The 22,532-nt window shown below is 47.8% G+C and overlaps 1 long non-coding RNA gene across 1 annotated transcript in view; it reads left to right on the forward strand.

The window, feature by feature from the left end:
* Positions 1-2,394: 2,394 nt before the first annotated feature.
* The window catches only part of LOC132389010 (uncharacterized), a 41,793-nt gene continuing 21,655 nt past the window's right edge, over positions 2,395-22,532 (forward strand). The window contains exon 1 of the long non-coding RNA XR_009510401.1: positions 2,395-2,625. This is a non-coding gene — a long non-coding RNA (uncharacterized LOC132389010). The remainder of the gene's footprint in view (positions 2,626-22,532) is intronic.

The raw sequence follows: 22,532 nt of genomic DNA on the forward strand, positions 1-22,532 counted from the left end.
TAGGGACAGGTACACGGATGGGAAAGGTTTAGAGGAATACGGACAGGTCCACGGATAGGAAAGGTTTACAGGGATACGGACGGGTACACGTATAGGAAAGGTTCAGAGGGATGCGGACAGGTACACTGATAGGAAAGGTTCAGAGGGATACGGACAGGTACACGGATAGGAAATGTTTAGAAGGATACGGACAGCTACACTGATAGGAAAGGTTTAGAGGGATACAGACAGGTACAGGGATAGGACAGGTTTAGAGGGATACGGAGAGGTACACGGATAGGAACGGTTTACAGGGATATGGACAGGTACGCGGATAGGAAAGGTTTACAGGGATACGGACGGGTACACGGATAGGAAAAGTTTAGGGGGATATGGACTGGTACACGGATAGGAAAGGTTTAGAGGGATATGGACAGCTACACGGATAGGAAAGGTTTACAGGGATATGGACAGGTACGCCGATAGGAAATGTTTACAGGGATACGGACGGGTACATGGATAGGAAAGTTTTACAGGGATACGGACGGGTACACGGATAGGAAAGGTTTATGGGGATATGGACAGGTACACGGATAGGAAAGGTTTAGAGGGACACGGACAGGAAAGGTTTAGGGGTATAGGGACAGGTACACGGATGGGAAAGGTTTAGAGGGATACGGACAGGTCCACGGATAGGAAAGGTTTACAGGGATACGGACGGGTACAGGTATAGGAAAGGTTTAGGGGGATATGGACAGGTACACGGATAGGAAAGGTTTAGAGGGACACGGACAGGAAAGGTTTAGGGGGATAGTGACAGGTACATGGAGGGGAAAGGTTTAGAGGGATACGGACAGGTACACGGATAGGAAATGTTTAGAAGGATACGGACAGGTACACGGATAGGAAAGGTTTAGAGTGATACGGAAAGGTACACAGATAGGAACGGTTTAGAGGGATACGAACAGGTACACGGATAGGAAAGGTTTAGAGGGATACGGACAGGTACACAGATAGGAAATGTTCAAAGGGATATGGACAGGTACACGGATAGGAAAGGTTTAGGGGGATAGGGACAGGTACATTGAGGGGAAAGGTTTAGAGGGATATGGACATGTACACGGATGGGAAATGTTTAGAGGGACACGGACATGTGCACGGATAGCAAAGGTTCAGAGGGATGCGGACAGGTACACGGATAGGAAAGGTTTAGAGGGATACGGACAGGTACACGGATAGCAAAGGTTCAGAGGGATATGGACAGGTACACAGATAGGAAAGTTTTAGAGGGATACGGACAGGTACACGGATAGCAAAGGTTCAGAGGGATACGGACAGGTACACAGATAGGAAAGGTTTAGAGGGATACGGACAGGTACTCTGATAGGAAAGGTTCAGAGGGATACGGACAGGTACACGGATAGGAAAGGTTCAGAGGGATACGGACAGGTACACGGATAGGAAATGTTTAGAAGGATACGGACAGGTACACGGATAGGAAAGGTTTAGAGTGATACGGAAAGGTACACAGATAGGAAAGGTTTAGAGGGATACGAACAGGTACACGGATAGGAAAGGTTTAGAGGGATACGGACAGGTACACAGATAGGAAATGTTCAAACGGATACGGACAGGTACATGGATAGGAAAGGTTTAGAGGGACATGGACAGGAAAGGTTTAGGGGGATACGGACAGGTACACGGATATGAAAGGTTTAGAGGGATAATGACAGGTACACGGATTGGAAAGGTTTAGAGGGATACGGACAGCTACACTGATAGGAAAGGTTTAGAGGGATACAGACAGGTACAGGGATAGGAAAGGTTTAGAGGGATACGGAGAGGTACACGGATAGGAAAGGTTTACAAGGATATGGACAGGTACGCGGATAGGAAAGGTTTACAGGGATACGGAGGGGTACATGGATAGGAAAGGTTTAGGGGGATATGGACAGGTACACGGATAGGAAAGGTTTAGAGGGATATGGACAGCTACACGGATAGGAAAGGTTTACAGGGATATGGACAGGTACGCGGATAGGAAAGGTTTACAGGGATACGGACGGGTACATGGATAGGAAAGGTTTACAGGGATACGGACGGGTACACGGATAGGAAAGGTTTACAGGGATACGGACGGGTACACGGATAGGAAAGGTTTATGGGGATATGGACAGGTACACGGATAGGAAAGGTTTACAGGGATACGGACGGGTACACGGATAGGAAAGGTTTAGGGGGATATGGACAGGTACACGGATAGGAAAGGTTTAGAGGGATACGGACAGGTCCACGGATAGGAAAGGTTTACAGGGATATGGAAGGGTACACGTATAGGAAAGGTTTAGGGGGATATGGACAGGTACACGGATAGGAAAGGTTTAGAGGGACACGGACAGGAAAGGTTTAGGGGGATAGGGACAGGTACACGGATAGGAAAGGTTTAGGGGGATATGGACAGGTACAAGGATAGGAAAGGTTTAGAGGGATGCGGACATGTGCACGGATAGCAAAGGTTTAGAGGGATACAGACAGGTACAAGGATAGGAAAGGTTTAGAGTTATACGGACAGGTACACGGATAGCAAAGGTTCAGAGGGATATGGACAGGTACACGGATAGGAAAGGTTTAGAGGGATACGGAGAGGTACACGGATAGGAAAGGTTTACAAGGATATGGACAGGTACGCGGATAGGAAAGGTTTACAGGGATACGGAGGGGTACATGGATAGGAAAGGTTTAGGGGGATATGGACAGGTACACGGATAGGAAAGGTTCAGAGGGATATGGACAGGTACACAGATAGGAAAGTTTTAGAGGGATACGGACAGGTACACGGATAGCAAAGGTTCTGAGGGATACGGACAGGTACACAGATAGGAAAGGTTTAGAGGGATACGGACAGGTACTCTGATAGGAAAGGTTCAGAGGGATACGGACAGGTACACGGATAGGAAAGGTTTAGAGGGATATGGACAGGTACACGGATAGGAAAGGTTCAGAGGGATACGGACAGGTACACGGATAGGTAACGTTTAGAGGGATACGGACAGGTACACGAATAGGAAAGGTCAGAGGGATACGGACAGGTACATGGATTGGAAAGGTTTAGAGGGTTACGGACAGGTACACGGAGACGAAAGGTTTAGAGGGATACGGACAGGTACACGGATAGGAAAGGTTCAGAGGGATACGGCAGATACACGGATAGGAACGGTTTAGAGGGACATGGACAGGAAAGGTTTAGGGGGATACGGACAGATACACGGATAAGAAATGTTCAGGGGGATAGGGACAGGTACACGGATAGGAAAGGTTTACAGGGATATGGACAGGTACGCGGATAGGAAAGGTTTACAGGGATACGGACGGGTACACGGATAGGAAAGGTTTAGGGGGATATGGACAGGTACACGGATAGGAAAGGTTTAGAGGGATATGGACAGGTACACGGATAGGAAAGTTTTACAGGGATACGGATAGGAAAGGTTTACAGGGATACGGACGGGTACACGGATAGGAAAGGTTTACAGGGATACGGACAGGTACACGGATAGGAAAGGTTTATGGGGATATGGACAGGTACACGGATAGGAAAGGTTTAGAGGGACACGGACAGGAAAGGTTTACGGGGATAGGGACAGGTACACAGATAGGAAATTTAAGAGGGATACAGACATGTGCACGGATAGCAAAGGTTCAGAGGGATACGGACAGGTACACGGATAGGAAAGGTTTAGAGGGATACGGACAGGTACACTGATAGGAAAGGTTTAGAGGGATACGGACAGGTACACTGATAGGAAAGGTTCAGAGGGATACGGACAGGTACACGGATAGGAAATGTTTAGAAGGATACGGACAGGTACATGGATAGGAAAGGTTTAGAGTGATACGGACAGGTACACGGATAGGAAAGGTTTAGAGGTATACGGACAGGTACACGGATTGGAAAGGTTTAGAGGGATACGGACAGGTACACGGATAGGAAAGGTTTAGAGGGATACGGACGGGTACACGGATAGGAAAGGTTTAGGGGGATATGGACAGGTACACGGATAGGAAAGGTTTAGAGGGATATGGACAGGTACACGGATAGGAAAGGTTTACAGGGATACGGATAGGAAAGGTTTACAGGGATACGGACGGGTACACGGATAGGAAAGGTTTACAGGGATACGGACAGGTACACGGATAGGAAAGGTTTATGGGGATATGGACAGGTACACGGATAGGAAAGGTTTAGACGACACGGACAGGAAAGGTTTACGGGGATAGGGACAGGTACACAGATAGGAAAGGTTTAGAGGGATACGGACAGGTACACGGATAGCAAAGGTTCAGAGGGATATGGACAGGTACACAGATAGGAAAGTTTTAGAGGGATACGGACAGGTACACGGATAGCAAAGGTTCAGAGGGATACGGACAGGTACACAGATAGGAAAGGTTTAGAGGGATACGGACAGGTACTCTGATAGGAAAGGTTCAGAGGGATACGGACAGGTACACGGATAGGAAAGGTTTAGAGGGATATGGACAGGTACACGGATAGGAAAGGTTCAGAGGGATACGGACAGGTACACGGATAGGTAACGTTTAGAGGGATACGGACAGGTACACGAATAGGAAAGGTCAGAGGGATACGGACAGGTACATGGATTGGAAAGGTTTAGAGGGTTACGGACAGGTACACGGAGAGGAAAGGTTTAGAGGGATACGGACAGGTACACGGATAGGAAAGGTTCAGAGGGATACGGCAGATACACGGATAGGAACGGTTTAGAGGGACATGGACAGGAAAGTTTTAGGGGGATACGGACAGATACACGGATAAGAAATGTTCAGGGGGATAGGGACAGGTACACGGATAGGAAAGGTTTACAGGGATATGGACAGGTACGCGGATAGGAAAGGTTTACAGGGATACGGACGGGTACACGGATAGGAAAGGTTTAGCGGGATATGGACAGGTACACGGATAGGAAAGGTTTAGAGGGATATGGACAGGTACACGGATAGGAAAGGTTTACAGGGATACGGATAGGAAAGGTTTACAGGGATACGGACGGGTACACGGATAGGAAAGGTTTACAGGGATACGGACAGGTACACGGATAGGAAAGGTTTATGGGGATATGGACAGGTACACGGATAGGAAAGGTTTAGAGGGACACGGACAGGAAAGGTTTACGGGGATAGGGACAGGTACACAGATAGGAAATTTAAGAGGGATACAGACATGTGTACGGATAGCAAAGGTTCAGAGGGATACGGACAGGTACACGGATAGGAAAGGTTTAGAGGGATACGGACAGGTACACTGATAGGAAAGGTTTAGAGGGATACGGACAGGTACACTGATAGGAAAGGTTCAGAGGGATACGGACAGGTACACGGATAGGAAATGTTTAGAAGGATACGGACAGGTACATGGATAGGAAAGGTTTAGAGTGATACGGACAGGTACACGGATAGGAAAGGTTTAGAGGTATACGGACAGGTACACGGATTGGAAAGGTTTAGAGGGATACGGACAGGTACACGGATAGGAAAGGTTTAGAGGGATACGGACGGGTACACGGATAGGAAAGGTTTAGGGGGATATGGACAGGTACACGGATAGGAAAGGTTTAGAGGGATATGGACAGGTACACGGATAGGAAAGGTTTACAGGGATACGGATAGGAAAGGTTTACAGGGATACGGACGGGTACACGGATAGGAAAGGTTTACAGGGATACGGACAGGTACACGGATAGGAAAGGTTTATGGGGATATGGACAGGTACACGGATAGGAAAGGTTTAGAGGGACACGGACAGGAAAGGTTTACGGGGATAGGGACAGGTACACAGATAGGAAATTTAAGAGGGATACAGACATGTGCACGGATAGCAAAGGTTCAGAGGGATACGGACAGGTACACGGATAGGAAAGGTTTAGAGGGATACGGACAGGTACACTGATAGGAAAGGTTCAGAGGGATACGGACAGGTACACAGATAGGAAATGTTTAGAAGGATACGGACAGGTACATGGATAGGAAAGGTTTAGAGTGATACGGACAGGTACACGGATAGGAAAGGTTTAGAGGTATACGGACAGGTACACGGATTGGAAAGGTTTAGAGGGATACGGACAGGTACACGGATAGGAAAGGTTTAGAGGTATACGGACAGGTACACGGATTGGAAAGGTTTAGAGGGATACGGACAGGTACACGGATAGGAAAGGTTTAGAGGGATACGGACAGGTACACGGATAGGAAAGGTTTAGAGGGATACGGACAGGTACATGGATAGGAAAGGTTTAGAGGGATACGGACAGGTACTCTGATAGGAAAGGTTCAGAGGGATACGGACAGGTACACGGATAGTAAATGTTTAGAGGGATACGGACAGGTTCACGGATAGGAAAGGTTTTGAGTGATATGGACAGGTACACGGATAGGAAAGGTTTAGAGGGATACGGACAGGGACACGGATAGGAAATGTTTAGAGGGATACGGACAGTTACACGGATAGGAAACGTTTAGAGGGATACGGACAGGTACACGGATAGGAAAGGTTTAGAAGGATACGGACAGGAAAGGTTTAGGGGGATAGGGACAGGTACATGGAGGGGAAAGGTTTAGAGGGATATGGACAGGTACACGGATGGGAAATGTTTAGAGGGACACGGACATGTGCACGGATAGCAAAGGTTCAGAGGGATGCGGACAGGTACACTGATAGGAAAGGTTCAGAGTGATACGGACAGGTACACGGATAGGAAATGTTTAGAAGGATACGGACAGCTACACTGATAGGAAAGGTTTAGAGGGATACAGACAGGTACAGGGATAGGACAGGTTTAGAGGGATACGGAGAGGTACACAGATAGGAACGGTTTACAGGGATATGGACAGGTACGCGGATAGGAAAGGTTTACAGGGATACGGACGGGTACACGGATAGGAAAAGTTTAGGGGGATATGGACTGGTACACGGATAGGAAAGGTTTAGAGGGATATGACAGCTACACGGATAGGAAAGGTTTACAGGGATATGGACAGGTACGCCGATAGGAAATGTTTACAGGGATACGGACGGGTACATGGATAGGAAAGTTTTACAGGGATACGGACGGGTACACGGATAGGAAAGGTTTATGGGGATATGGACAGGTACACGGATAGGAAAGGTTTAGAGGGACACGGACAGGAAAGGTTTAGGGGTATAGGGACAGGTACACGGATGGGAAAGGTTTAGAGGGATACGGACAGGTCCACGGATAGGAAAGGTTTACAGGGATACGGACGGGTACACGTATAGGAAAGGTTTAGGGGGATATGGACAGGTACACGGATAGGAAAGGTTTAGAGGGACACGGACAGGAAAGGTTTAGGGGGATAGGGACAGGTACATGGAGGGGAAAGGTTTAGAGGGATATGGACATGTACACGGATGGGAAATGTTTAGAGGGACACGGACACGTGCACGGATAGCAAAGGTTCAGAGGGATGCGGACAGGTACACTGATAGGAAAGGTTCAGAGGGATACGGACAGGTACACGGATAGGAAATGTTTAGAAGGATACGGACAGGTGCACGGATAGGAAAGGTTTAGAGTGATACGGAAAGGTACACAGATAGGAAAGGTTTAGAGGGATACGAACAGGTACACGGATAGGAAAGGTTTAGAGGGATACGGACAGGTACACAGATAGGAAATGTTCAAAGGGATACGGACAGGTACACGGATAGGAAAGGTTTAGAGGGACATGGACAGGAAAGGTTTAGGGGGATACGGACAGGTACACGGATATGAAATGTTTAGAGGGATAATGACAGGTACACGGATTGGAAAGGTTTAGAGGGATACGGACAGCTACACTGATAGGAAAGGTTTAGAGGGATACAGACAGGTACAGGGATAGGAAAGGTTTAGAGGGATACGGAGAGGTACACGGATAGGAAAGGTTTACAAGGATATGGACAGGTACGCGGATAGGAAAGGTTTTCAGGGATACGGAGGGGTACATGGATAGGAAAGGTTTAGGGGGATATGGACAGGTACACGGATAGGAAAGGTTTAGAGGGATATGGACAGCTACACGGATAGGAAAGGTTTACAGGGATATGGAAAGGTACGCGGATAGGAAAGGTTTAAAGGGATACGGACGGGTACATGGATAGGAAAGGTTTACAGGGATACGGACGGGTACACGGATAGGAAAGGTTTACAGGGATACGGACGGGTACACGGATAGGAAAGGTTTATGGGGATATGGACAGGTACACGGATAGGAAAGGTTTACAGGGATACGGACGGGTACACGGATAGGAAAGGTTTAGGGGGATATGGACAGGTACACGGATAGGAAAGGTTTAGAGGGATACGGACAGGTCCACGGATAGGAAAGGTTTACAGGGATATGGAAGGGTACACGTATAGGAAAGGTTTAGGGGGATATGGACAGGTACACGGATAGGAAAGGTTTAGAGGGACACGGACAGGAAAGGTTTAGGGGTATAGGGACAGGTACACGGATAGGAAAGGTTTAGGGGGATATGGACAGTTACAAGGATAGGAAAGGTTTAGAGGGATGCGGACATGTGCACGGATAGCAAAGGTTTAGAGGGATACAGACAGGTACACGGAGAGGAAAGGTTTAGAGTTATACGGACAGGTACACGGATAGCAAAGGTTCAGAGGGATATGGACAGGTACACGGATAGGAAAGGTTTAGAGGGATACGGACAGGTACACGGATAGCAAAGGTTCAGAGGGATATGGACAGGTACACAGATAGGAAAGTTTTAGAGGGATACGGACAGGTACACGGATAGCAAAGGTTCAGAGGGATACGGACAGGTACACAGATAGGAAAGGTTTAGAGGGATACGGACAGGTACTCTGATAGGAAAGGTTCAGAGGGATACGGACAGGTACACGGATAGGAAAGGTTTAGAGGGATATGGACAGGTACACGGATAGGAAAGGTTCAGAGGGATACGGACAGGTACACGGATAGGTAACGTTTAGAGGGATACGGACAGGTACACGAATAGGAAAGGTCAGAGGGATACGGACAGGTACATGGATTGGAAAGGTTTAGAGGAATACAGACAGGTACACGGATAGGAAAGGTTCAGAGGGTTACGGACAGGTACACGGAGAGGAAAGGTTTAGAGTGATACGGACAGGTACACGGATAGGAAAGGTTCAGAGGGATACGGACAGTTACACGGATAGGAACGGTTTAGAGGGACATGGACAGGAAAGGTTTAGGGGGATACGGACAGATACACGGATAAGAAATGTTCAGGGGGATAGGGACAGGTACACGGATAGGAAAGGTTTACAGGGATATGGACAGGTACGCGGATAGGAAAGGTTTACAGGGATACGGACGGGTACACGGATAGGAAAGGTTTAGGGGGATATGGACAGGTACACGGATAGGAAAGGTTTAGAGGGATATGGACAGGTACACGGATAGGAAAGCTTTACAGGGATACGGATAGGAAAGGTTTACAGGGATACGGACGGGTACACGGATAGGAAAGGTTTACAGGGATACGGACAGGTACACGGATAGGAAAGGTTTATGGGGATATGGACAGGTACACGGATAGGAAAGGTTTAGAGGGACACGGACAGGAAAGGTTTACGGGGATAGGGACAGGTACACAGATAGGAAATTTAAGAGGGATACAGACATGTGCACGGATAGCAAAGGTTCAGAGGGATACGGACAGGTACACGGATAGGAAAGGTTTAGAGGGATACGGACAGGTACACTGATAGGAAAGGTTCAGAGGGATACGGACAGGTACACGGATTGGAAATGTTTAGAAGGATACGGACAGGTACATGGATAGGAAAGGTTTAGTGATACGGACAGGTACACGGATAGGAAAGGTTTAGAGGTATACGGACAGGTACACGGATTGGAAAGGTTTAGAGGGATACGGACAGGTACACGGATAGGAAAGGTTTAGAGGGATACGGACAGGTACACGGATAGGAAAGGTTTAGAGGGATACGGACAGGTACACGGATAGCAAAGGTTCAGAGGGATACGGACAGGTACATGGATAGGAAAGGTTTAGAGGGATACGGACAGGTACTCTGATAGGAAAGGTTCAGAGGGATACGGACAGGTACACGGATAGTAAATGTTTAGAGGGATACGGACAGGTTCACGGATAGGAAAGGTTTTGAGTGATATGGACAGGTACACGGATAGGAAAGGTTTAGAGGGATATGGACAGCTACACGGATAGGAAAGGTTTACAGGGATATGGAAAGGTACGCGGATAGGAAAGGTTTACAGGGATACGGACGGGTACATGGATAGGAAAGGTTTACAGGGATACGGACGGGTACACGGATAGGAAAGATTTACAGGGATACGGACGGGTACACGGATAGGAGAGGTTTATGGGGATATGGACAGGTACACGGATAGGAAAGGTTTACAGGGATACGGACGGGTACACGGATAGGAAAGGTTTAGGGGGATATGGACAGGTACACGGATAGGAAAGGTTTAGAGGGATACGGACAGGTCCACGGATAGGAAAGGTTTACAGGGATATGGAAGGGTACACGTATAGGAAAGGTTTAGGGGGATATGGACAGGTACACGGATAGGAAAGGTTTAGAGGGACACGGACAGGAAAGGTTTAGGGGGATAGGGACAGGTACACGGATAGGAAAGGTTTAGGGGGATATGGACAGTTACAAGGATAGGAATGGTTTAGAGGGATGCGGACATGTGCACGGATAGCAAAGGTTTAGAGGGATACAGACAGGTACACGGATAGGAAAGGTTTAGAGTTATACGGACAGGTACACGGATAGCAAAGGTTCAGAGGGATATGGACAGGTACACGGATAGGAAAGGTTTAGAGGGATACGGACAGGTACACGGATAGCAAAGGTTCAGAGGGATATGGACAGGTACACAGATAGGAAAGTTTTAGAGGGATACGGACAGGTACACGGATAGCAAAGGTTCAGAGGGATACGGACAGGTACACAGATAGGAAAGGTTTAGAGGGATACGGACAGGTACTCTGATAGGAAAGGTTCAGAGGGATACGGACAGGTACACGGATAGGAAAGGTTTAGAGGGATATGGACAGGTACACGGATAGGAAAGGTTCAGAGGGATACGGACAGGTACACGGATATGAAAGGTTCAGAGGGATACGGACAGTTACACGGATAGGAACGGTTTAGAGGGACATGGACAGGAAAGGTTTAGGGGGATACGGACAGATACACGGATAAGAAATGTTCAGGGGGATAGGGACAGGTACACGGATAGGAAAGGTTTACAGGGATATGGACAGGTACGCGGATAGGAAAGGTTTACAGGGATACGGACGGGTACACGGATAGGAAAGGTTTAGGGGGATATGGACAGGTACACGGATAGGAAAGGTTTAGAGGGATATGGACAGGTACACGGATAGGAAAGCTTTACAGGGATACGGATAGGAAAGGTTTACAGGGATACGGACGGGTACACGGATAGGAAAGGTATACAGGGATACGGACAGGTACACGGATAGGAAAGGTTTATGGGGATATGGACAGGTACACGGATAGGAAAGGTTTAGAGGGACACGGACAGGAAAGGTTTACGGGGATAGGGACAGGTACACAGATAGGAAATTTAAGAGGGATACAGACATGTGCACGGATAGCAAAGGTTCAGAGGGATACGGACAGGTACACGGATAGGAAAGGCTTAGAGGGATACGGACAGGTACACTGATAGGAAAGGTTCAGAGGGATACGGACAGGTACACGGATAGGAAATGTTTAGAAGGATACGGACAGGTACATGGATAGGAAAGGTTTAGTGATACGGACAGGTACACGGATAGGAAAGGTTTAGAGGTATACGGACAGGTACACGGATTGGAAAGGTTTAGAGGGATACGGACAGGTACACGGATAGGAAAGGTTTAGAGGGATACGGACAGGTACACGGATAGGAAAGGTTTAGAGGGATACGGACAGGTACACGGATAGCAAAGGTTCAGAGGGATACGGACAGGTACATGGATAGGAAAGGTTTAGAGGGATACGGACAGGTACTCTGATAGGAAAGGTTCAGAGGGATACGGACAGGTACACGGATAGTAAATGTTTAGAGGGATACGGACAGGTTCACGGATAGGAAAGGTTTTGAGTGATATGGACAGGTACACGGATAGGAAAGGTTTAGAGGGATACGGACAGGGACACGGATAGGAAATGTTTAGAGGGATACGGACAGTTACACGGATAGGAAAGGTTTAGAGGGATACGGACAGGTACACGGATAGGAAAGGTTTAGAGGGATACGGACAGGAAAGGTTTAGGGGGATAGGGACAGGTACATGGAGTGGAAAGGTTTAGAGGGATATGGACAGGTACACGGATGGGAAATGTTTAGAGGGACACGGACATGTGCACGGATAGCAAAGGTTCAGAGGGATGCGGACAGGTACACTGATAGGAAAGGTTCAGAGGGATACGGACAGGTACACGGATAGGAAATGTTTAGAAAGATACGGACAGCTACACTGATAGGAAAGGTTCAGAGGGATACGGACAGGTACACGGATATGAAAGGTTCAGAGGGATACGGACAGTTACACGGATAGGAACGGTTTAGAGGGACATGGACAGGAAAGGTTTAGGGGGATACGGACAGATACACGGATAAGAAATGTTCAGGGGGATAGGGACAGGTACACGGATAGGAAAGGTTTACAGGGATATGGACAGGTACGCGGATAGGAAAGGTTTACAGGGATACGGACGGGTACACGGATAGGAAAGGTTTAGGGGGATATGGACAGGTACACGGATAGGAAAGGTTTAGAGGGATATGGACAGGTACACGGATAGGAAAGCTTTACAGGGATACGGATAGGAAAGGTTTACAGGGATACGGACGGGTACACGGATAGGAAAGGTTTACAGGGATACGGACAGGTACACGGATAGGAAAGGTTTATGGGGATATGGACAGGTACACGGATAGGAAAGGTTTAGAGGGACACGGACAGGAAAGGTTTACGGGGATAGGGACAGGTACACAGATAGGAAATTTAAGAGGGATACAGACATGTGCACGGATAGCAAAGGTTCAGAGGGATACGGACAGGTACACGGATAGGAAAGGCTTAGAGGGATACGGACAGGTACACTGATAGGAAAGGTTCAGAGGGATACGGACAGGTACACGGATAGGAAATGTTTAGAAGGATACGGACAGGTACATGGATAGGAAAGGTTTAGTGATACGGACAGGTACACGGATAGGAAAGGTTTAGAGGTATACGGACAGGTACACGGATTGGAAAGGTTTAGAGGGATACGGACAGGTACACGGATAGGAAAGGTTTAGAGGGATACGGACAGGTACACGGATAGGAAAGGTTTAGAGGGATACGGACAGGTACACGGATAGCAAAGGTTCAGAGGGATACGGACAGGTACATGGATAGGAAAGGTTTAGAGGGATACGGACAGGTACTCTGATAGGAAAGGTTCAGAGGGATACGGACAGGTACACGGATAGTAAATGTTTAGAGGGATACGGACAGGTTCACGGATAGGAAAGGTTTTGAGTGATATGGACAGGTACACGGATAGGAAAGGTTTAGAGGGATACGGACAGGGACACGGATAGGAAATGTTTAGAGGGATACGGACAGTTACACGGATAGGAAAGGTTTAGAGGGATACGGACAGGTACACGGATAGGAAAGGTTTAGAGGGATACGGACAGGAAAGGTTTAGGGGGATAGGGACAGGTACATGGAGTGGAAAGGTTTAGAGGGATATGGACAGGTACACGGATGGGAAATGTTTAGAGGGACACGGACATGTGCACGGATAGCAAAGGTTCAGAGGGATGCGGACAGGTACACTGATAGGAAAGGTTCAGAGGGATACGGACAGGTACACGGATAGGAAATGTTTAGAAAGATACGGACAGCTACACTGATAGGAAAGGTTTAGAGGGATACAGACAGGTATAGGGAGAGGACAGGTTTAGAGGGATACGGAGAGGTACGCGGATAGGAAAGGTTTACAGGGATACGGACGGGTACACGGATAGGAAAAGTTTAGGGGGATATGGACTGGTACACGGATAGGAAAGGTTTAGAGGGATATGGACAGCTACACGGATAGGAAAGGTTTACAGGGATATGGACAGGTACATGGATAGGAAAGTTTTACAGGGATACGGACGGGTACACGGATAGGAAAGGTTTATGGGGATATGGACAGGTACGCGGATAGGTAAGGTTTAGAGGGACACGGACAGGAAAGGTTTAGAGGTATAGGGACAGGTACACGGATGGGAAAGGTTTAGAGGGATACGGACAGGTCCACGGATAGGAAAGGTTTACAGGGATACGGACGGGTACACGTATAGGAAAGGTTTAGGGGGATATGCACAGGTACACGGATAGGAAAGGTTTAGAGGGACACGGACAGGAAAGGTTTAGGGGGATAGGGACAGGTACATGGAGGGGAAAGGTTTAGAGGGATATGGACATGTACACGGATGGGAAATGTTTAGAGGGACACGGACATGTGCACGGATAGCAAAGGTTCAGAGGGATGCGGACAGGTACACTGATAGGAAAGGTTCAGAGGGATACGGACAGGTACACGGATAGGAAATGTTTAGAAGGATACGGACAGGTACACGGATAGGAAAGGTTTAGAGTGATACGGAAAGGTACACTGATAGGAAAGGTTTAGAGGGATACGAACAGGTACACGGATAGGAAAGGTTTAGAGGGATACGGACAGGTACACAGATAGGAAATGTTCAAAGGGATACGGACAGGTACACGGATAGGAAAGGTTTAGAGGGACATGGACAGGAAAGGTTTAGGGGGATACGGACAGGTACACGGATATGAAAGGTTTAGAGGGATAATGACAGGTACACGGATTGGAAAGGTTTAGAGGGATACGGACAGCTACACTGATAGGAAAGGTTTAGGGGGATACAGACAGGTACAGGGATAGGAAAGGTTTAGAGGGATACGGAGAGGTACACGGATAGGAAAGGTTTACAAGGATATGGACAGGTACGCGGATAGGAAAGGTTTACAGGGATACGGAGGGGTACATGGATAGGAAAGGTTTAGGGGGATATGGACAGGTACACGGATAGGAAAGGTTTAGAGGGATATGGACAGCTACACGGATAGGAAAGGTTTACAGGGATATGGACAGGTACGCGGATAGGAAAGGTTTACAGGGATACGGACGGGTACATGGATAGGAAAGGTTTACAGGGATACGGACGGGTACACGGATAGGAAAGGTTTACAGGGATACGGACGGGTACACGGATAGGAAAGGTTTATGGGGATATGGACAGGTACACGGATAGGAAAGGTTTACAGGGATACGGACGGGTACACGGATAGGAAAGGTTTATGGGTATATAGACAGGTACACGGATAGGAAAGGTTTAGAGGGATACGGACAGGTCCACGGATAGGAAAGGTTTACAGGGATACGGAAGGGTACACGTATAGGAAAGGTTTAGGGGGATATGGACAGGTACACGGATAGGAAAGGTTTAGAGGGACACGGACAGGAAAGGTTTAGGGGGATAGGGACAGGTACACGGATAGGAAAGGTTTAGGGGGATATGGACAGGTACAAGGATAGGAAAGGTTTAGAGGGATGCGGACATGTGCACGGATAGCAAAGGTTTAGAGGGATACAGACAGGTACACGGATAGGAAAGGTTTAGAGGTATACGGACAGGTACACGGATAGCAAAGGTTCAGAGGGATATGGACAGGTACACGGACAGGAAAGGTTTAGAGGGATACGGACAGGTACACGGATAGCAAATGTTCAGAGGGATATGGACAGGTACACAGATAGGAAAGTTTTAGAGGGATACGGACAGGTACACGGATAGCAAAGGTTCAGAGGGATACGGACAGGTACACAGATAGGAAAGCTTTAGAGGGATACGGACAGGTACTCTGATAGGAAAGGTTCAGAGGGATACGGACAGGTACACGGATAGGAAAGGTTTAGAGGGATATGGACAGGTACACGGATAGGAAAGGTTCAGAGGGATATGGACAGGTACACGGATAGGTAACGTTTAGAGGGATACGGACAGGTACACGAATAGGAAAGGTCAGAGGGATACGGACAGGTACATGGATTGGAAAGGTTTAGAGGGATACAGACAGGTACACGGATAGGAAAGGTTCAGAGGGATACGGACAGATACACGGATAGGAACGGTTTAGAGGGACATGGACAGGAAAGGTTTAGGGGGATACGGACAGATACACGGATAAGAAATGTTCAGGGGGATAGGGACAGGTACACGGATAGGAAAGGTTTACAGGGATATGGACAGGTACGCGGATAGGAAAGGTTTACAGGGATACGGATGGGTACACGGATAGGAACGGTTTAGGGGATATGGACAGGTACACGGATAGGAAAGGTTTAGAGGGATATGGACAGGTACACGGATAGGAAAGGTTTACAGGGATACGGATAGGAAAGGTTTACAGGGATACGGACGGGTACACGGATAGGAAAGGTTTATAGGGATACGGACAGGTACACGGATAGGAAAGGTTTATGGGGATATGGACAGGTACAGGGATAGGAAAGGTTTAGAGGGACACGGACAGGAAAGGTTTACGGGGATAGGGACAGGTACACAGATAGGAAATTTAAGAGGGATACAGACATGTGCACGGATAGCAAAGGTTCAGAGGGATACGGACAGGTACACGGATAGGAAAGGTTTAGAGGGATACGGACAGGTACACTGATAGGAAAGGTTCAGAGGGATACGGACAGGTACACGGATAGGAAATGTTTAGAAGGATACGGACAGGTACATGGATAGGAAAGGTTTAGAGTGATATGGACAGGTACACGGATAGGAAAGGTTTAGAGGTATACGGACAGGTACACGGATTGGAAAGGTTTAGAGGGATACGGACAGGTACACGGATAGGAAAGGTTTAGAGGGATACGGACAGGTACACGGATAGGAAAGGTTTAGAGGGATACGGACAGGTACACGGATAGCAAAGGTTCAGAGGGATACGGACAGGTACATGGATAGGAAAGGTTTAGAGGGATACGGACAGGTACTCTGATAGGAAAGGTTCAGAGGGATACGGACAGGTACACGGATAGTAAATGTTTAGAGGGATACGGACAGGTTCACGGATAGGAAAGGTTTTGAGTGATATGGACAGGGACACGGATAGGAAAGGTTTAGAGGGATACGGACAAGTACACGGATAGGAAAGGTTTAGAGGGATACGGACAGGTACACGGATAGGAAAGGTTTAGAGGGATACGGACAGGTACACGGATAGGAAAGGTTTAGAGGGATACGAACAGGTACAGGGATAGGAAAGGTTTAGAGGGATACGGACAGGTACACAGATAGGAAATGTTCAGAGGGATACGGACAGGTACACGGATAGGAAAGGTTTAGAGGGACATGGACAGGAAAGGTTTAGGGGGATACGGACAGGTACACGGTTATGAAAGGTTTAGAGGGATAATGACAGGTACACGGATTGGAAAGGTTTAGAGGGATACGGACAGCTACACTGATAGGAAAGGTTTAGAGGGATACAGACAGGTACAGGGATAGGAAAGGTTTAGAGGGATACGGAGAGGTACACGGATAGGAAAGGTTTACCAGGATATGGACAGGTACGCGGATAGGAAAGGATTACAGGGATACGGACGGGTACATGGATAGGAAAGGTTTAGGGGGATATGGACAGGTACACGGATAGGAAAGGTTTAGAGGGATATGGACAGCTACACGGATAGGAAAGGTTTACAGGGATATGGACAGGTACGCGGATAGGAAAGGTTTACAGGGATACGGACGGGTACATGGATAGGAAAGGTTTACAGGGATACGGACGGGTACACGGATAGGAAAGGTTTACAGGGATACGGACGGGTACACGGATAGGAAAGGTTTATCGGGATATGGACAGGTACACGGATAGGTAAGGTTTACAGGGATACGGACGGGTACACGGATAGGAAAGGTTTAGGGGGATACGGACAGGTACACAGATAGGAAAGGTTTAGAGGGATACGGACAGGTACTCTGATAGGAAAGGTTCAGAGGGATACGGACAGGTACACGGATAGGAAAGGTTTAGAGGGATATGGACAGGTAAACGGATAGGAAAGGTTCAGAGGGATACGGACAGGTACACGGATAGGTAACGTTTAGAGGGATACGGACAGGTACACGAATAGGAAAGGTCAGAGGGATACGGACAGGTACATGGATTGGAAAGGTTTAGAGGGATACAGACAGGTACACGGATAGGAAAGGTTCAGAGGGTTACGGACAGGTACACGGAGAGGAAAGGTTTAGAGGGATACGGACAGGTACACGGATAGGAAAGGTTCAGAGGGATACGGACAGATACACGGATAGGAACGGTTTAGAGGGACATGGAGAGGAAAGGTTTAGGGGGATACGGACAGATAAACGGATAAGAAATGTTCAGGGGGATAGGGACAGGTACACGGATAGGAAAGGTTTACAGGGATATGGACAGGTACGCGGATAGGAAAGGTTAACAGGGATACGGACGGGTACACGGATAGGAAAGGTTTAGGGGGATATGGACAGGTACACGGATAGGAAAGGTTTAGAGGGATATGGACAGGTACACGGATAGGAAAGGTTTACAGGGATATGGATAGGAAAGGTTTACAGGGATACGGACGGGTACACGGATAGGAAAGGTTTACAGGGATACGGACGGGTACACGGATAGGAAAGGTTTATGGGGATATGGACAGGTACACGGATAGGAAAGGTTTAGAGGGACACGGACAGGAAAGGTTTACGGGGATAGGGACAGGTACACAGATAGGAAATTTAAGTGGGATACAGACATGTGCACGGATAGCAAAGGTTCAGAGGGATACGGACAGGTACACGGATAGGAAAGGTTTAGAGGGATACGGACAGGTACACTGATAGGAAAGGTTCAGAGGGATACGGACAGGTACACGGATAGGAAATGTTTAGAAGGATACGGACAGGTACATGGATAGGAAAGGTTTAGAGTGATACGGACAGGTACACGGATAGGAAAGGTTTAGAGGTATACGGACAGGTACACGGATTGGGAAGGTTTAGAGGGATACGGACAGGTACACGGATAGGAAAGGTTTAGAGGGATACGGACAGGTACACGGATAGGAAAGGTTTAGAGGGATACGGACAGGTACACGGATAGCAAAGGTTCAGAGGGATACGGACAGGTACATGGATAGGAAAGGTTTGGAGGGATACGGACAGGTACTCTGATAGGAAAGGTTCAGAGGGATACGGACAGGTACACGGATAGTAAATGTTTAGAGGGATACGGACAGGTTCACGGATAGGAAAGGTTTTGAGTGATATGGACAGGTACACGGATAGGAAATGATTAGAGGGATACAGACAGGTACATGGATAGGAAAGGTTTAGAGGGATACGGACAGGTACACGGATAGGAAAGGTTTAGAGGGATACGAACAGGTACAGGGATAGGAAAGGTTTAGAGGGATACGGACAGGTACACAGATAGGAAATGTTCAGAGGGATACGGACAGGTACACGGATAGGAAAGGTTTAGAGGGACATGGACAGGAAAGGTTTAGGGGGATACGGACAGGTACACGGTTATGAAAGGTTTAGAGGGATAATGACAGGTACACGGATTGGAAAGGTTTAGAGGGATACGGACAGCTACACTGATAGGAAAGGTTTAGAGGGATACAGACAGGTACAGGGATAGGAAAGGTTTAGAGGGATACGGAGAGGTACACGAATAGGAAAGGTTTACAAGGATATGGACAGGTACGCGGATAGGAAAGGATTACAGGGATACGGACGGGTACATGGATAGGAAAGGTTTAGGGGGATATGGACAGGTACACGGATAGGAAAGGTTTAGAGGGATATGGACAGCTACACGGATAGGAAAGGTTTACAGGGATATGGACAGGTACGCGGATAGGAAAGGTTTACAGGGATACGGACGGGTACATGGATAGGAAAGGTTTACAGGGATACGGACGGGTACACGGATAGGAAAGGTTTACAGGGATACGGACGGGTACACGGATAGGAAAGGTTTATCGGGATATGGACAGGTACACGGATAGGTAAGGTTTACAGGGATACGGACGGGTACACGGATAGGAAAGGTTTAGGGGGATACGGACAGGTACACAGATAGGAAAGGTTTAGAGGGATACGGACAGGTACTCTGATAGGAAAGGTTCAGAGGGATACGGACAGGTACACGGATAGGAAAGGTTTAGAGGGATATGGACAGGTAAACGGATAGGAAAGGTTCAGAGGGATACGGACAGGTACACGGATAGGTAACGTTTAGAGGGATACGGACAGGTACACGAATAGGAAAGGTCAGAGGGATACGGACAGGTACATGGATTGGAAAGGTTTAGAGGGATACAGACAGGTACACGGATAGGAAAGGTTCAGAGGGTTACGGACAGGTACACGGAGAGGAAAGGTTTAGAGGGATACGGACAGGTACACGGATAGGAAAGGTTCAGAGGGATACGGACAGATACACGGATAGGAACGGTTTAGAGGGACATGGAGAGGAAAGGTTTAGGGGGATACGGACAGATAAACGGATAAGAAATGTTCAGGGGGATAGGGACAGGTACACGGATAGGAAAGGTTTACAGGGATATGGACAGGTACGCGGATAGGAAAGGTTTACAGGGATACGGACGGGTACACGGATAGGAAAGGTTTAGGGGGATATGGACAGGTACACGGATAGGAAAGGTTTAGAGGGATATGGACAGGTACACGGATAGGAAAGGTTTACAGGGATATGGATAGGAAAGGTTTACAGGGATACGGACGGGTACACGGATAGGAAAGGTTTACAGGGATACGGACGGGTACACGGATAGGAAAGGTTTATGGGGATATGGACAGGTACACGGATAGGAAAGGTTTAGAGGGACACGGACAGGAAAGGTTTACGGGGATAGGGACAGGTACACAGATAGGAAATTTAAGTGGGATACAGACATGTGCACGGATAGCAAAGGTTCAGAGGGATACGGACAGGTACACGGATAGGAAAGGTTTAGAGGGATACGGACAGGTACACTGATAGGAAAGGTTCAGAGGGATACGGACAGGTACACGGATAGGAAATGTTTAGAAGGATACGGACAGGTACATGGATAGGAAAGGTTTAGAGTGATACGGACAGGTACACGGATAGGAAAGGTTTAGAGGTATACGGACAGGTACACGGATTGGGAAGGTTTAGAGGGATACGGACAGGTACACGGATAGGAAAGGTTTAGAGGGATACGGACAGGTACACGGATAGGAAAGGTTTAGAGGGATACGGACAGGTACACGGATAGCAAAGGTTCAGAGGGATACGGACAGGTACATGGATAGGAAAGGTTTGGAGGGATACGGACAGGTACTCTGATAGGAAAGGTTCAGAGGGATACGGACAGGTACACGGATAGTAAATGTTTAGAGGGATACGGACAGGTTCACGGATAGGAAAGGTTTTGAGTGATATGGACAGGTACACGGATAGGAAAGGTTTAGAGGGATACGGACAAGTACATGGATAGGAAAGGTTCAGAGGGATACGGACAGGTACACGGATAGGAAAGGTTTAGAGGGACATGGACAGGAAAGGTTTAGGGGGATACGGACAGGTACACGGTTATGAAAGGTTTAGAGGGATAATGACAGGTACACGGATTGGAAAGGTTTAGAGGGATACGGACAGCTACATTGATAGGAAAGGTTTAGAGGGATACAGACAGGTACAGGGATAGGAAAGGTTTAGAGGGATACGGAGAGGTACACGGATAGGAAAGGTTTACAAGGATATGGACAGGTACGCGGATAGGAAAGGTTTACAGGGATACGGAGGGGTACATGGATAGGAAAGGTTTAGGGGGATATGGACAGGTACACGGATAGGAAAGGTTTAGAGGGATATGGACAGCTACACGGATAGGAAAGGTTTACAGGGATATGGACAGGTACGCGGATAGGAAAGGTTTACAGGGATACGGACGGGTACATGGATAGGAAAGGTTTACAGGGATACGGACGGGTACACGGATAGGAAAGGTTTACAGGGATACGGACGGGTACACGGATAGGAAAGGTTTATGGGGATATGGACAGGTACACGGATAGGAAAGGTTTACAGGGATACGGACGGGTACACGGATAGGAAAGGTTTAGGGGGATATGGACAGGTACACGGATAGGAAAGGTTTAGAGGGATACGGACAGGTCCACGGATAGGAAAGTTTTACAGGGATACGGAAGGGTACACGTATAGGAAAGGTTTAGGGGGATATGGACAGGTACACGGATAGGAAAGGTTTAGAGGGACACTGACAGGAAAGGTTTAGGGGGATAGGGACAGGTACATGGATAGGAAAGGTTTAGAGGGATATGGACAG

Source organism: Hypanus sabinus, unplaced genomic scaffold (assembly GCF_030144855.1).
Source record: "Hypanus sabinus isolate sHypSab1 unplaced genomic scaffold, sHypSab1.hap1 scaffold_459, whole genome shotgun sequence".
NCBI classification, from domain to species: Eukaryota; Metazoa; Chordata; class Chondrichthyes; order Myliobatiformes; family Dasyatidae; genus Hypanus; species Hypanus sabinus.